The sequence below is a fragment of the Aquarana catesbeiana genome, linkage group LG01 (genome assembly GCF_042186555.1).
Source record: "Aquarana catesbeiana isolate 2022-GZ linkage group LG01, ASM4218655v1, whole genome shotgun sequence".
Classification (NCBI taxonomy): Eukaryota; Metazoa; Chordata; class Amphibia; order Anura; family Ranidae; genus Aquarana; species Aquarana catesbeiana.
The window spans coordinates 963,347,502-963,360,542 of NC_133324.1; positions in this window are offsets into that span (position 1 = coordinate 963,347,502).

A 13,041-nucleotide genomic window follows, 5' to 3' on the forward strand; every position below is an offset into this window, starting at 1 on the left:
AAAAGTCTATTTTTTTTATTATAATTTTTTTTTTTTTTTTTTTTTTTTTTTTTTTTTTACCACTTGCCAACTGCCGCATACAGATATACATCGACAGAATGGCTCGTACAGGCAAATGGGCGTATCTGTACATCCCTTTTGAATTTGCCACCTCGAGCGTGCCCCGCGAACTGTTTCCCGGCGGCCCACGATCGTGAGGAGAGTCAGAACGAGGAGATGTCTATGTAAACAAGGCATTCCCCTGTTCTGCCTAGTGACATGACCAGGATCTACTGCTCCCTGTCATCGGGAGGTGATCAAATACCACCAAAAGAAAGCTCTATATAGGAAAAAATGGATGTAAATTTTGTTTGGGTACAATGTCGCACGACCGCACAATTGTCAGCTAAAACGATGCAGTGCCAAATTGCAAAAAAAAAAAAAAAATGCTCTGGTCAGGAAGGGGGTAAATCCTTCCGGGGCTGAAGTGGTTAAGGGGGAAAACTTCTTTTTTTTTTTTTTTAATATTTAGCTCTTGTGTCCACTAAATGCGTTTAAAAAAAAAAAAAAAAAACAGAATAATTTGTGGTAAAAAAATTGTTTGCCTGTTTTTTAAATTGGTTTTCGGTAGTTAATGGCATAATATTGTCATTGTTTACTGTTCCCAATGTTGCCTGGGGGGGGTCCACCTGTACTATTGTATCATTTACTCTATCCCATCACCATTGTCCACCATATCTCCTGTCTATTGTCTATCGGGTGTAGACTCAGATTTATTCAGGGCAGATACCATTGTTAAAAAGTTTGTATGAAATCCTGTGTACGGAATATTCCAGTACATGGATCAAAATCGGGCCGATTCAGCAGGGACCGCCCGTGTTTTCGATCCATGTATGGGCAGGCTGATTGTACTTAAGTTGATCTATAAGCTTGTTGGATTTTTCTACATATAATTACTGCTTTTATATGAAATTATTAATAATAATATTGATATTTTATAGCTCCAACAGTTGACGAAGTGCTTTACAATAAAAAGGGAGACAATACCGTTACAATAAAATACAAGAGGATCAAGAGACCCTGCTCAGAAGAGCTTGCAATCTAATAGGGTGAGGCAGGTTGTACAAAAGGTTGTAACTGTGGGGAATGAGCTGATGGAAGTGGTAAAAGATTAGTTGGAGGCGTGATTAGGATCCCTGAAGAGATGAGTTTTCAGGGATTGCCTGTAGGAGTAGGGGATAGCCAGACAGGTTGCAGTAGATTTCCAGAGGCTGGGAGAGGTTTTGGAGATGAGCATTGGAGGAGGAGACAAGGGAGCTTGAGAGCAGGAGGTCTTGAGTGGAGAGGACAGTTTGAGTGATATTTGGAGACAAGATTGGTGATGTAGCTTGGGGCAGAGTTGTGAATGACTTTGTATGTTGTGGTTAGTGTTTTTGAATTTAATTTGCTGGGTGACCGGGAGCCAGTGTAGGGATTGGAGGAGAGGGTTGGCACACTGAACGGTTGGTAAGGTGGATAAGTCTGGCAGCAGCATTCATGATGGACTTAAGAGGGGATAGCCTATGGACAGGTAGGCCAATGGGAAGGGAGATGCAATAGTCAAGGAGAGAGATAACGAGGGAGTAGGGATGGGCCGAACACCCCCTGGTTCGGTTCGCACCAGAACATCTCGAACAGGCAAAAAGTTCTAGCGAACATAAACTCTATTAGTCTATGGGACTTGATCATGAAAAATCAAAAGTCCTCATTTTAAAAGCTAATATTTAAGTTATTGCCATAAAAAGTGTAGGGAGACCCGGGTACTGCAATATATTATATATTTTTTTTTTTTTTTTTAAGCTCATTTTTAAAAGGAGCAGTGATTTTAATGATGCTTAAAGTGAAACTATAAAAATGAAACATTCCTTTAAATATTGTGCCTGGGGGGTCCCCTTAGTCTGCCTGTAAAGTGGTGCATCTGTACAATGTATAGAACATGCCGCAGCAATAATGAAATTTCTAAAAGAAAAAATGTCGTTCAAACTTGCTCGGGGCTGTAATGTATTGCCGGCTGCCAGTAATACAGATTAAATATTTTTTTTAAAAATGGCATGGAGTCCACCTCAATGAATTTTAAGGGGAACACCATACCAAAATGTAAAAATAAAAATTGCGTGGGGGGTCACCCGTATCCGAGCATGCAGCCTGGCAGGTCAGGAAAGAAAAGGGGGGGGGGGGGGGGAAGGGACGAGCGATCGAGCGCCCCTCCCCCTCCTGAATCATACCAGGCCGCATGCCCTCAACATTGGGAAGGTATGGGACCCCAAAGCACCTTTGTCCTCATACAGGTTACTAATGTTACTATTTGTGTGTTCCAATACTGAGATAATCATGCAAATTTGGTATTCCTTGAGGGTCACATTCCGGCACCACTCTTCCTAACAATGGAGGTTGCCTTCTATAAACATGGTCATTGTGATGGAAACAGTATCAGCAGTCATACCTCAACCAGTCATTCTATGTCGTCTTTAACATATCAATACACAAACCCATCACCATTGAGATGATCCATTGTGTCCTGGGTGTAAAATCTCTCTATATTCTGCAGACAGATATTAATTGTCCAAGGAAAACCAAAGTGTTTTTAGTCAACAATGCTGATCTCGACTGTATCACATTTATATACATTTTAAAATGGTTTACTATCTTTTATTTTTTTTTTGTTTCACTGCATTTTATTTCAGGCGCTTCTTTGAGAGGCAAAAACATGTAGTAGGCATCCCTGATGAACAACAGGTAACATAGCAATTGTATTGTTTTTATACAGTCTGCTCAGACTGAGATGAAAGATAGAAGTAGATTCTCCATGTTGCAGGAACAATTGTGACTTCCTTCTTGTACACAATCATTTTTTTAACATAAAGCATAACTACACAGTTAGACAAATACACAAAGTTACATAAAACCTGGCTGGCCAATAAATAAACTTGAAGATCTTGGACCTTTTGAAGGGGTCTGCAAACCTTTTTATGAAAGAGAATCCAGAAAGAATGACATTTTCCAGCACTTTGAAACCATTTTCTTTGTAATAAATATATAAAATGACTTCTTTTGATTAAATGTAGTAGTTTAAAAAAAAAAAAAAAAAAAAAAAAAAAAAAAACTTTGTGACAGACTCACCCGGGATAGAGGCTTTTGGAGGGGACTGAATGTGAGCCTCTTGCCTACAGATTATGGGCCTTGGCATTTGGGGTACCCTTGAGGTGTTGTTACTTTGGCTTCGGGTCCTTGTCCCCCAGGACACACAGACTCTGGGGACCCTGTATTTGCCATAGTAGCAATAGTGACTGAGTCATACTGTTGGGACTCCTACTGTGAGAAGATTCTAATGTCATCAACTCCACTCACCTGTCTGATGTCAGCTATAATGTGTTTAATGTAAACAAGTTTAGTCTGGCTTACCACAGGTTCTAAGGGTATTCAACTCATTGTTCTAATTAATGTTGATGTTTATGGTAATGTGTGTTGAATAGTCAATGCGCTAGGAGACGTAGTCACCTAGGCTATATAAAGAATTAGATAGTTAGCTCATGTTAATTAGGTTACAGTTGTATTGTTAGAGGAGGTTCCAACGGCATGTAAAGTCTTGTAATTTTGATTCTAAATAAATGTTAGCATTTAAGCAAGTGTTGCCTTGTTTTGTGCTTGGAAGCATTTGGAATATCTGATATCTGTATTCAAACTACAAGGAAGTGGTATACTGACGGAAGCACTCAAGTGGAATGAGGGACATTCAGTGACACTTTGAACTTGTGAAAGTTCTCCAGGATGGTGCCCCCCCCCCCCCCCCCCCCATGCTGTTTTTCATTTTTATAACGCTTTGCCTATTGGCCCAGAAAATAGCCGTTTTGATTTAACCGATTCAGTAAAGGGTTTGATCCCTTTATGGGCTTGTTGAAAAGGATGAAAATTCTTCCTTTGCTGCCCTGCTTTTTTTTTTTTTTTTCTGTGGGAAATCCTTTTAATTATCCGCTGTCCTATCAAGGACTGTCTCTAACTCTGGCCCAAAGACCAGATCACCTGTGAAGGGGATCCCACAAAGTTTTACACTTCAGGTTTCAAGGTTAGATAGGGACAAGTCCCAGGCTTTCTTTAACCATGCATATTTACTGCGGCAGAAGGGCACGTACAGGCAGATTAATGTACCTGTACATTGCCCTTTAAGAGGCGGCTTGCGGGCACCTGCCGGGAGCTCCGTGATCATGGGTTCCGCGGACCCGATGTCTGAGGGCATATCCGCGATCGTCTCACGGTGAGGAAGAACGGGGAGATACTAATGTAAACAAGCATTTCCCTGTTCTGCCTAGTGACCCTGTCAATCACAGCTCTCTGTAATCGGGAGCGGTGATCAGTGATGTGTCACACACAGCCCCCCCCCCCCCCCAGGTAGAATCACTCTCTAGGACACACTTAACCCCTACAGCGCCACCTCAATGCATTTTTAATTGCACCTATCACTGTATATATGTGAATGGTCCCAAAATCCCACCAAAAGTGTCTGCCACAATGTCGCAGTCACGATAAAAATCACTGATCACTGCCATTACTAGTAAAAAAAATTATCAATAAAAATGCCATAAAACTATCACCTATTTTGTAGACTTTTGTGCAAACCAATCAATAAACGCTTTATTGCGATTCTTTTATTTATTTTTTCCCCAAAAATATGTTGAATACGTATGTATGTGTAGATTTTTTTCAAAATTGACGCTATTTTTTTTGTTTATAGAGCAAAAAAATAAAAACCGCAGAGGTGATCAAATGCCACCAAAAGAAAGCTCTATTTGTGGGGGGGGAAAAAATGACGTCAATTTTTTGTTTGGGAGCCACATCGCACGACATTAAAATGACGCAGTACCAAATCGCAAAAAGTGCTCTCGTCAGGAAGGGGGTAAAGCCTTCTGGAGCTGAAGTGGTTAAAAGTGCATCTACTCATTTATCCATGGCATCCTTCAATACGCCCGTATCCTCAGGTGTCCATCCGTCTGGACACCTGAGAGAAAGCAGCATCAATTTTTGGTTTCTTGTTGCAAACTAACGATTCATCCTCTTCAAAATGAAACCTTCTTTTGAGAGCTTTAGAGAGAAACTGGCCTCTTTCTAGAGCCTTCCATTCTTTTTTGATCTTATCTGACAAAACTTTGTGGACAGGAAAGACTGTCTGGCCTCCTCCAGCCCCTGATACATTTTATGTATAGATAGCTGAGTTTTCTCTTCCTGAATCTCCAAGGTGGTATATACTGCCTTAAGTAAATACTGCCTTACACTCCTGTGTAGATTCTTCTCTCACTAAACCTGCGATGCAGGATTTGCACAGCGGTTTGTGCCAGGATTCCCTTAATGGGTTCTTGCATGAAGGGCATTTTCTCCCTGTTGCTCTCTGACTGAAAAATAGCAAGACCTAACCGCACCCTCTATTACGGAGACATATAGCTGCCAACAGAGGAACACAGTGCCCACAGCGAACACCTCTAAGTGCCCCAGAGTCTCCCTCCATGCTGAACTGCTAATAGAACATTCCCACTATAGCATACAGCTGCAGGCCTAGCATAGACACAAAGAAAAAAAACACACCCAGTAAGAAAAGGAAAGAGGTGCCACTGCACCTCTCCTACCTGGGCCTAGCCAGGAACCTGGGCGCCTGCATCTGCCATTGCTGCAGATGATTCAGCCTCCTTCATTGCGAACACCGCAGCTGCTGCCTGTGTGCTTTTTAAATTACTCCATGTGCACAAACAAAAGGAAGTTCCGGCCAGAAAACCTGCCCCTTCCTCCTGTGTTCCAGGAGCCGGAACCAATTGCTGCTACGCCCCACCGGAAGTCTCCGCCCCGGAACTGACTTCACCTGCCCTCCAGGACTTGGCGCCAACATGCTGAGACCAAGCATGTAAACTCAGACTGAGCACACCCGCGGCTCCTGAGCACTCTGGGCAGACGTCCTCCAGCAGACTATTACCCCTGTGAGCCAGCAAAGGAAGGGACACCAGAGCACCCCCTCTCATGTGGGAAGGAGCTGGGTTAGTCAAAGACTAAAGCAAAGAAGGTACTGCTCAAAAACCCCCCTTGAAGAGAGCGCAGCCCCCCTGGTTCCCCAAGCAGTGCTTCCATGGTGGAGAAGACACTAACTGAAGGCATGGTGGAAGCAGCTGTCTTTTTTTTAAAAAGGGCGTTGTCACAGTGTTTCCTGTGAAGAGGTGGAGCTACGCTCTCTCCAAGGTGCCTTCCTGAAAAGCGAAGGGAGAAAATTTAATGTAGATAAGAAATCAGAAATGAGAAAAAAGTGTGTTCTAAGATGTCTGTTCTTTCCTTCAACTAGGATACAAGTCTTGTACAATTCCCCAGAGTGCATATATCAAGTCTGCCTCTTGATTATCAGGTGATCAAACGGACCTATGCAATTTCCACCTCAGCTCCTATAGTAAGTGAAGTTATCTCATCAGGTAGAAGACGCAAGGCGGCACTTGCAGTAGCTCTGGAATGGACATCATTTCCTCTGCATGCCATTTGTATTGTACTCCTTGTATGGTTTTCTGAAAGCATTTCTGCTTTCTATGGCACGTGAAGATATTTTAGACTCTCCATGGCTGAGCACCTCTCGGAAGCATTGAGGGCCAAAAGGTCCCAGAACATTTGCCTGGCTTCAAGAGAACTTCTTCCACTTTTCTGGTGCTAAGGTCACATCCTTTCTGACTTGCCACCAAGCAAAGCCACTGTAAATTGGGTCACGACCCACTGCTTCTTTCCAAGGGACTGATCCAGTCAAAGCTGTGTAAATCATGACACCAAAGGACCAGATATCAATGTTCGCGTGTAGAAGCAACTGATCTTCTTGTTTCAGGCTACACAGTTCCGGAGCTGTGTAGGGAATGAACCAGGACATGGATGGTGCTTTGGTTCCCTGGAGTCTTGCCAGTCCAAAATCTGCCACTTTGATAGTATTATATTCAAAGTCCATTAGCAGAATATTGTCCAGCTCGATGTCACGGTGGACCATCCCTTTGCTGTGCATGTATTTCAATGGACTTGCTATCTGAGGAATGCAGCACTTTACTGTATCTTCATTTTAAACCAATCTATAAAAAAAAAACAGGAAAAATTAGTCACTAGACGCCAACATGGCAAAATGTATTCAAAGAAGCCTAACTTATCCATCAAACAGTGACATAGAATATTAGCTCAATACACTCAAAAAGATGCCTAAAAGAAACCTGTTCTTATACAAATAGTCACCATTGCTGGTGAAAGATCCAGGACCATCGTTCTCAACCTTGCTTCACAGCTGATAATGTTACATACTTAAAATCAAGCCTGTAAATCAATGGTGCACAATCCCACTAACTCGCTGTATTGAGTGGGAAGTCCTTAAACCTCAAATACTTTAAAGACAAAAATTAAACCTTTTCACATAAAGGTTATTCATTTTTTCATACAAACTTACATTTTGTTTTATTAGGGAAAAAGAGTTCCAGCCGTTGCCGCCTCCTGGACAAACTCAGTCTTTGCTTGTATGAAAGGCAACTCCATGTATCCTGATGTTGGGATGGCGTTGAGGCTGACAGACATCCTGTATTCAACCAGGATGTTGTCCATTGGAACCTTCTTCTTGCTAAGCAGCTTCACGGCCACTAACTGACCTGTCAGAGAGAGTAAAATAGGATTTTTTTAAATACAGCTTACCTGCAAAATTGTTTTCTTGAGAGTACATCATTGGACACAGAGTATTCATTACATAGTGGGTTAGATGGGCACCATCAGTGATTGGACACTGGTTAACCCCAATTGAGATGAATTCCTCCGCTATATAACCCCTCCCATACGGGGAGGACCTCAGTTTTGTAGCAAAGCCATAGGTAACCACGTAAAACCCATAGAAGGGCGGAAGCTCTGTGTCCCGTGATGTACTCTCAAGAAAAGGATTTTACAGGTTAGCTGTATTTAAAAATCCTATTTTTCTTGATCATACATCACGGGACACAGGGTATTCATTATATAGTGGGATGTCCCAAAGCAATGCTCATTTAAAGGGGAGGGAGATACAGATCAGAAAATAGACCGCAAACGGACCAGAGGAACTAAACTCCAGCCTGCAGTACACTGCGCCCGAAGGCGGTATCCTCTTGCCCTTTTACATCCACCTTATAGAATCTGAATGTATGGACTGAAGACCAAGTCGCAGCCTTACAGATCTGAGCCATGGAGGCCTGGTGATGCACTGCCCAAGAAGCACTAACAGCCCTAGTTGAGTGCGCTTTCACATGAAAAGGAGGAGTCTTCCTCTTTATATCATAAGCCTGAAAAATAACCTGTCTAATCCATCTAGAAATGTGGATTTTGACACTGCTTGGCCTTTCTTATGGCCATCCGGCAGAATAAACAAACAGTTTTCCGTATCTAAACGGTTGACTGAAGATAGACACTGACTGCTCTAACCACATCAAGAGTATGCAAAGATTCTTCCTCCGCGGACTGCGGATCTGAAAAAAGGATGGTGGGATTACATCTTGATTCAAATGGAATCCTGAAACCACCTTGGGTAATAAGGAACGATGAGGATGCATAACAATCCTGTCCTTGTGAATAATTAAATATGGCTCTTTACAAGAAAAAGCTGCCAATTCTCATACTTTCCTAGCGCAGGATATGGCTATCAAGAAGACTAATTTTTTTTTAGTCAAAAGCGCTAAAGGAGCCAGGTGCAGTGGCTCAAAGGGTTGTCCCTGTAAAGCCGACAACACCAAATTCAAATCCCATGGGCATACTGGAGGTTTGACTGGCGGATTCAACCGCAGTGCCCCCTGAATAAAGACCTGGACAAGGGAATGTGAAGCAATTGGCTACTGAAAATATACAGACAAAGCCGAAATTTGGACTTTGATAGTGCTCAAAGCCAATCTCATTTCTAGGCCTGACTGAAGAAAGGTCAAGATTCTGCTAATCATATACCTTCTAGGATGCCATCCCTGGGTTCACACCAGGAAACATATGCCTTCCAGATTTTGTAGTAAATAAGCCTGGAGACCGGCTTTCTGGCATTGAGCAGAGTGGAAAGGACTGACTGAGAGCCCACGGTCTTTTAAAATGTGTGTCTCAGCAGCCAAGCCATCAAATTTAGACTTTGTAAAGCAGGGTGGCAAAAAGGACCCTGTGTGAGCAGATCTGGCCGGAATGGGAGGACCCAAGGCCTGTCCACTGCCATCTTTAAGATCTCTGCATACCAAGGTCATCTGGGCCAAGCCGGGGCTACTAAAAGGACCGACTTTGCTTCCCTTTTGACCCTTCCCAGGAACTACGGAAGAAGTGGGTTCGGAGGGTAGGCTTACATTAGATTATACTGATCCCATGGGATTGTCAGAGCATCTGACCCCTGAGCAAGTACATCCCCTGTTCTGGACACATTTGTCCAGCTTCCTGTTGAATCTCGACGCAAATAGATCCACATCTGGTGTTCCCCACCTTTGACATATGGTTTGGAATATGTCAGGGTGTAGGGACCATTTTCCTGGGCATAATTGCTGGCGGCTTAAGAAATGCGCTTGCCAATTTTCCACTCCTGGGATGAATACTGCAGACAGGCAGGGAACATGGCTTTCTGCCTACGCAAGAATGCGATTCACCTCCCTTTGGGCATCCAGACTTCTGGTGCCTCCTTGGTGATTGATGTAAGCCACAGCCATGGCATTGTCGGATTGTATCCGAATAGGATGACCCTGTAGCCTGTAAGACCAGTCCATGAGGGCCAAGTAAATTGCTGGAATTTCTAGAATATTGATGGGCAAGCATCTCTCGGTTGCACAACATCTTCCCTGCATGCTTGCTCCCCAGCCTGTCAGACTGGCATATGTGGTTACGATCTTCCATTGTAGTGGAAGAAAGGCTTTTGCCTGTCAAAAGATTTTTGGTTCGTAACCACCAATTGAGGCTTTTGCGTATCCCTGGGGATAGGCACATCGGAAGATCCAAGGCATGAGTCTTTTTGTTCCAAGCTGCGAGAATGCTTCTCTGCAGGGGCCTTGAGTGAAACTGGGCAAATGGAACAGCCTCAGTGGCAACCATCTTTCCTAACAGTCTCATACATAGCCGACTGGATGGACTCTTTTTTTTTTTGCTTAATACTAAGCGGACTAGAGCTCTTACGGCCTTGACCTTTTGGCTCTGGTAGAAACGCCCTGCCTTGAGCGGTGTCTATGATCATGCCTAGATACTCCAACATTGTTGAAGGTTGCAAAGAAGACTTTTCTAGGTTGATTATCCAGCCTAGTCTTTCCAAATGTCTTGCTGTCTTGAAGACAGCGTGGTTCAGGTGTTCCACCGATTGCTCTATGAGTAGCAAATCGTCTAGATAAGCTACCACAGTTATGCCCTGAGCGCTTAGATTTGCTAAGAGAGGATGTAGAATTTTTGTAAAAATTCGGGGAGCTGTAGCGAGACCGAAAGGAAGGGCCACAAACTGGAAATGGCGCTGGTCTACCAAGAACCTTAGATATCTTTGAGTGGGAAAAAATCGGCACATGAAGATATGCATCCTTGATATCTATTGATGCCATAAATTCTCCCCCCTGCAGGGTGGAGACCACCGAACGAATTGACTGCATTCGGAAGGATCGAATGTGTAGGAACTGATTCAGATCCTTATAGGAAATGAGCTGGTGGAAGCTCTAGGAACTCTATTTTGTAACCTAGAGATCCTGAAGAGACCACCCACTTGTCTTGAACCTCTTCCCGCTAGGCTCCTGAAAACTGTAGGAGCCCCCCCAACTTGGCCGAGTGGGGGCGCCCCTTCACAGGGATGTTTTGGGGCTCTGTTTGGCAGGCTTTCGTCCCCAAGCCTTTTTCTGCCCTTGGGTGTGACCCTGGGCTGTTCCTCTGAAAGTGGATTGGGAAGGCCGTCGCCACTGCTTGGAGCCTGATGTTCCAGGGGAAGGGGAAAGAGACCGTTTTGAATGGTGGACGTTTAACTGGTAGGAGTGTAGATTTACCACCTGTAAATTTTTTTTTTTTGATAAAATTATCTAGGTCATCCCCAAATAGGCGTTCCCCTTTGAATGGGAAGCCAGATAAATATCTTTTGCATGAAAGCTCTGCTGCCCAACTTTTAAGCCAAAGGGACCTGCGCATGTGTACCAACAGGAGAGACAAACGAGATGCTTGCTGGGCAGAATCCAGAATGGCATCAATCATAAAACACAGCACCTGTGGAAGGTCTGCATAGTTCTCCACTTCCTCACTGGGAAGGAGGCCAAGCATCTGCTTAACCTGTTCCTTGAGGAATTGACACAACCCACAGTTGACTGTAGGTTGGACTACAGCACCAGCCATGGAGAAGGAGGCTTTTAATAAAGTTTCCAGCTTTTTATCAAATGGATCTTTAAACACCTGAGCATTGTCCAAGGGACAGGTCAGGTTTGTATTCACACAAGAGACAGCCGCATCCATGGGACCTCCCACTTCTTGGTGAAGCTTTCCTCCAGAGGATAAAGCATAGAAAACCTTTTTAGGAGGAGTAGACAGTTTATCGGGATGTCCCCAGTCCTCATACAACAATTTATCCATTAAAGGATGAATTAAAAAGGAAAACGCAGTCTGTGGGATCTTGACTCCCAGGGAAGAAACAGAGGATTTAGCAGCCTCAGCAGAGGGAATTTTAAATGTGGAACGCACTAGTTCAGTATAATATTGGACCTGCTTCTTGAGTGCCTGAGAGGAAGAAGCTCTCTCCTCTTCCTCTGAATCCTCAGACTGCTCTTGATCCCTATCTCTGGATAGGGATCTCTCCTCATTGTCAGAAGAATCATCTGAAAGGGAAAGTGCAGCAGAGGGAGGGGATCTACCACTTTTTCTGCTATCTTTTTTAAGGAAGCTGAAATAATTCATAATTCCCTCAAAACCCTCCAATGTAGCCCTAAGGGGATCCTCTGTGATATACGCTGGGGCTGTAACATTAGGAGAGGCTGCAAAACCTGACAGGGGCACTGACTCATCCTGTGAGGCTAGCTCCAGTCTTGCAGGGGGGATGGTAATCTGCAGGCATCTTTAGGACCCCTAGACAGGCGGTGACTTTCTTGTGCCTTTGTTACCTCCCCCCAAGACCCTCTTAGGAGGAGACCTAGTCCCAAGCTACAAAGCAGAGGTACTAGTACGTATGCAATCACTGTTGTGCTGAAAGTCTCACAATTAGGGATGAGCTTCGAGTTTGAGTCGAACTCATGTTCGACTCGAACATTGGCTGTTCGCAAGTTTGCCGAACAGCGAACAATTTGGGGTGTTCGCGGCAAATTCGAATGCCGCAGAACACCCTTTAAAAGTCTATGGGAGAAATCAAAAGTGCTAATTTTAAAGGCTTATATGCAAGTTATTGTCATAAAAAGTGTTTGGGGACCTGGGTCCTGCCCCAGGGGACATGGATCAATGCAAAAAAAAAGTTTTAAACTGCAGTTTTTCAGGAGCAGTGATTTTAATAATGCTTAAAGTCAAACAATAAGTGTAATATCCCTTTTAAATTTCGTACCTGGGGGGTGTCTATAGTTTGCCTGTAAAGGGGCGCATGTTTCCCGTGTTTAGAACAGTCTGACAGCAAAATGACATTTCGAAGGAAAAAACCCATTTAAAACTACCCGCGGCTATTGCATTGCCGACAATACACATAGAAGTTCATTGATAAAAATGGCTTGGGAATTCCCCACAGGGAAACCCCGAACCAAAATTAAAAAAAAAAAAAAAAAAAAAAAAGACGTGGGAGTCCCCCTAAATTCCATACCAGGCCCTTCAGGTCTGGTATGGATATTAAGAGGAACCCCGGCCTTGTTGTCAACATCACTTCATGCAGGGTCACAGGTTTTCAGGGCTCATATTAAATCTTGTGCGGAGCAGAGGGGTACCTCCGATTTGGAAGGGAATGTATGACTAGGTGACTTCTGATTGGTTATCGAGATTGACAGTTGCCCCAAACGGTCCTCTGGCACGAGCATACAGCCCACAGCCTCTCCCGATCAGCCTTCCACCTCTCTGTCCCATGGGATTTACTCC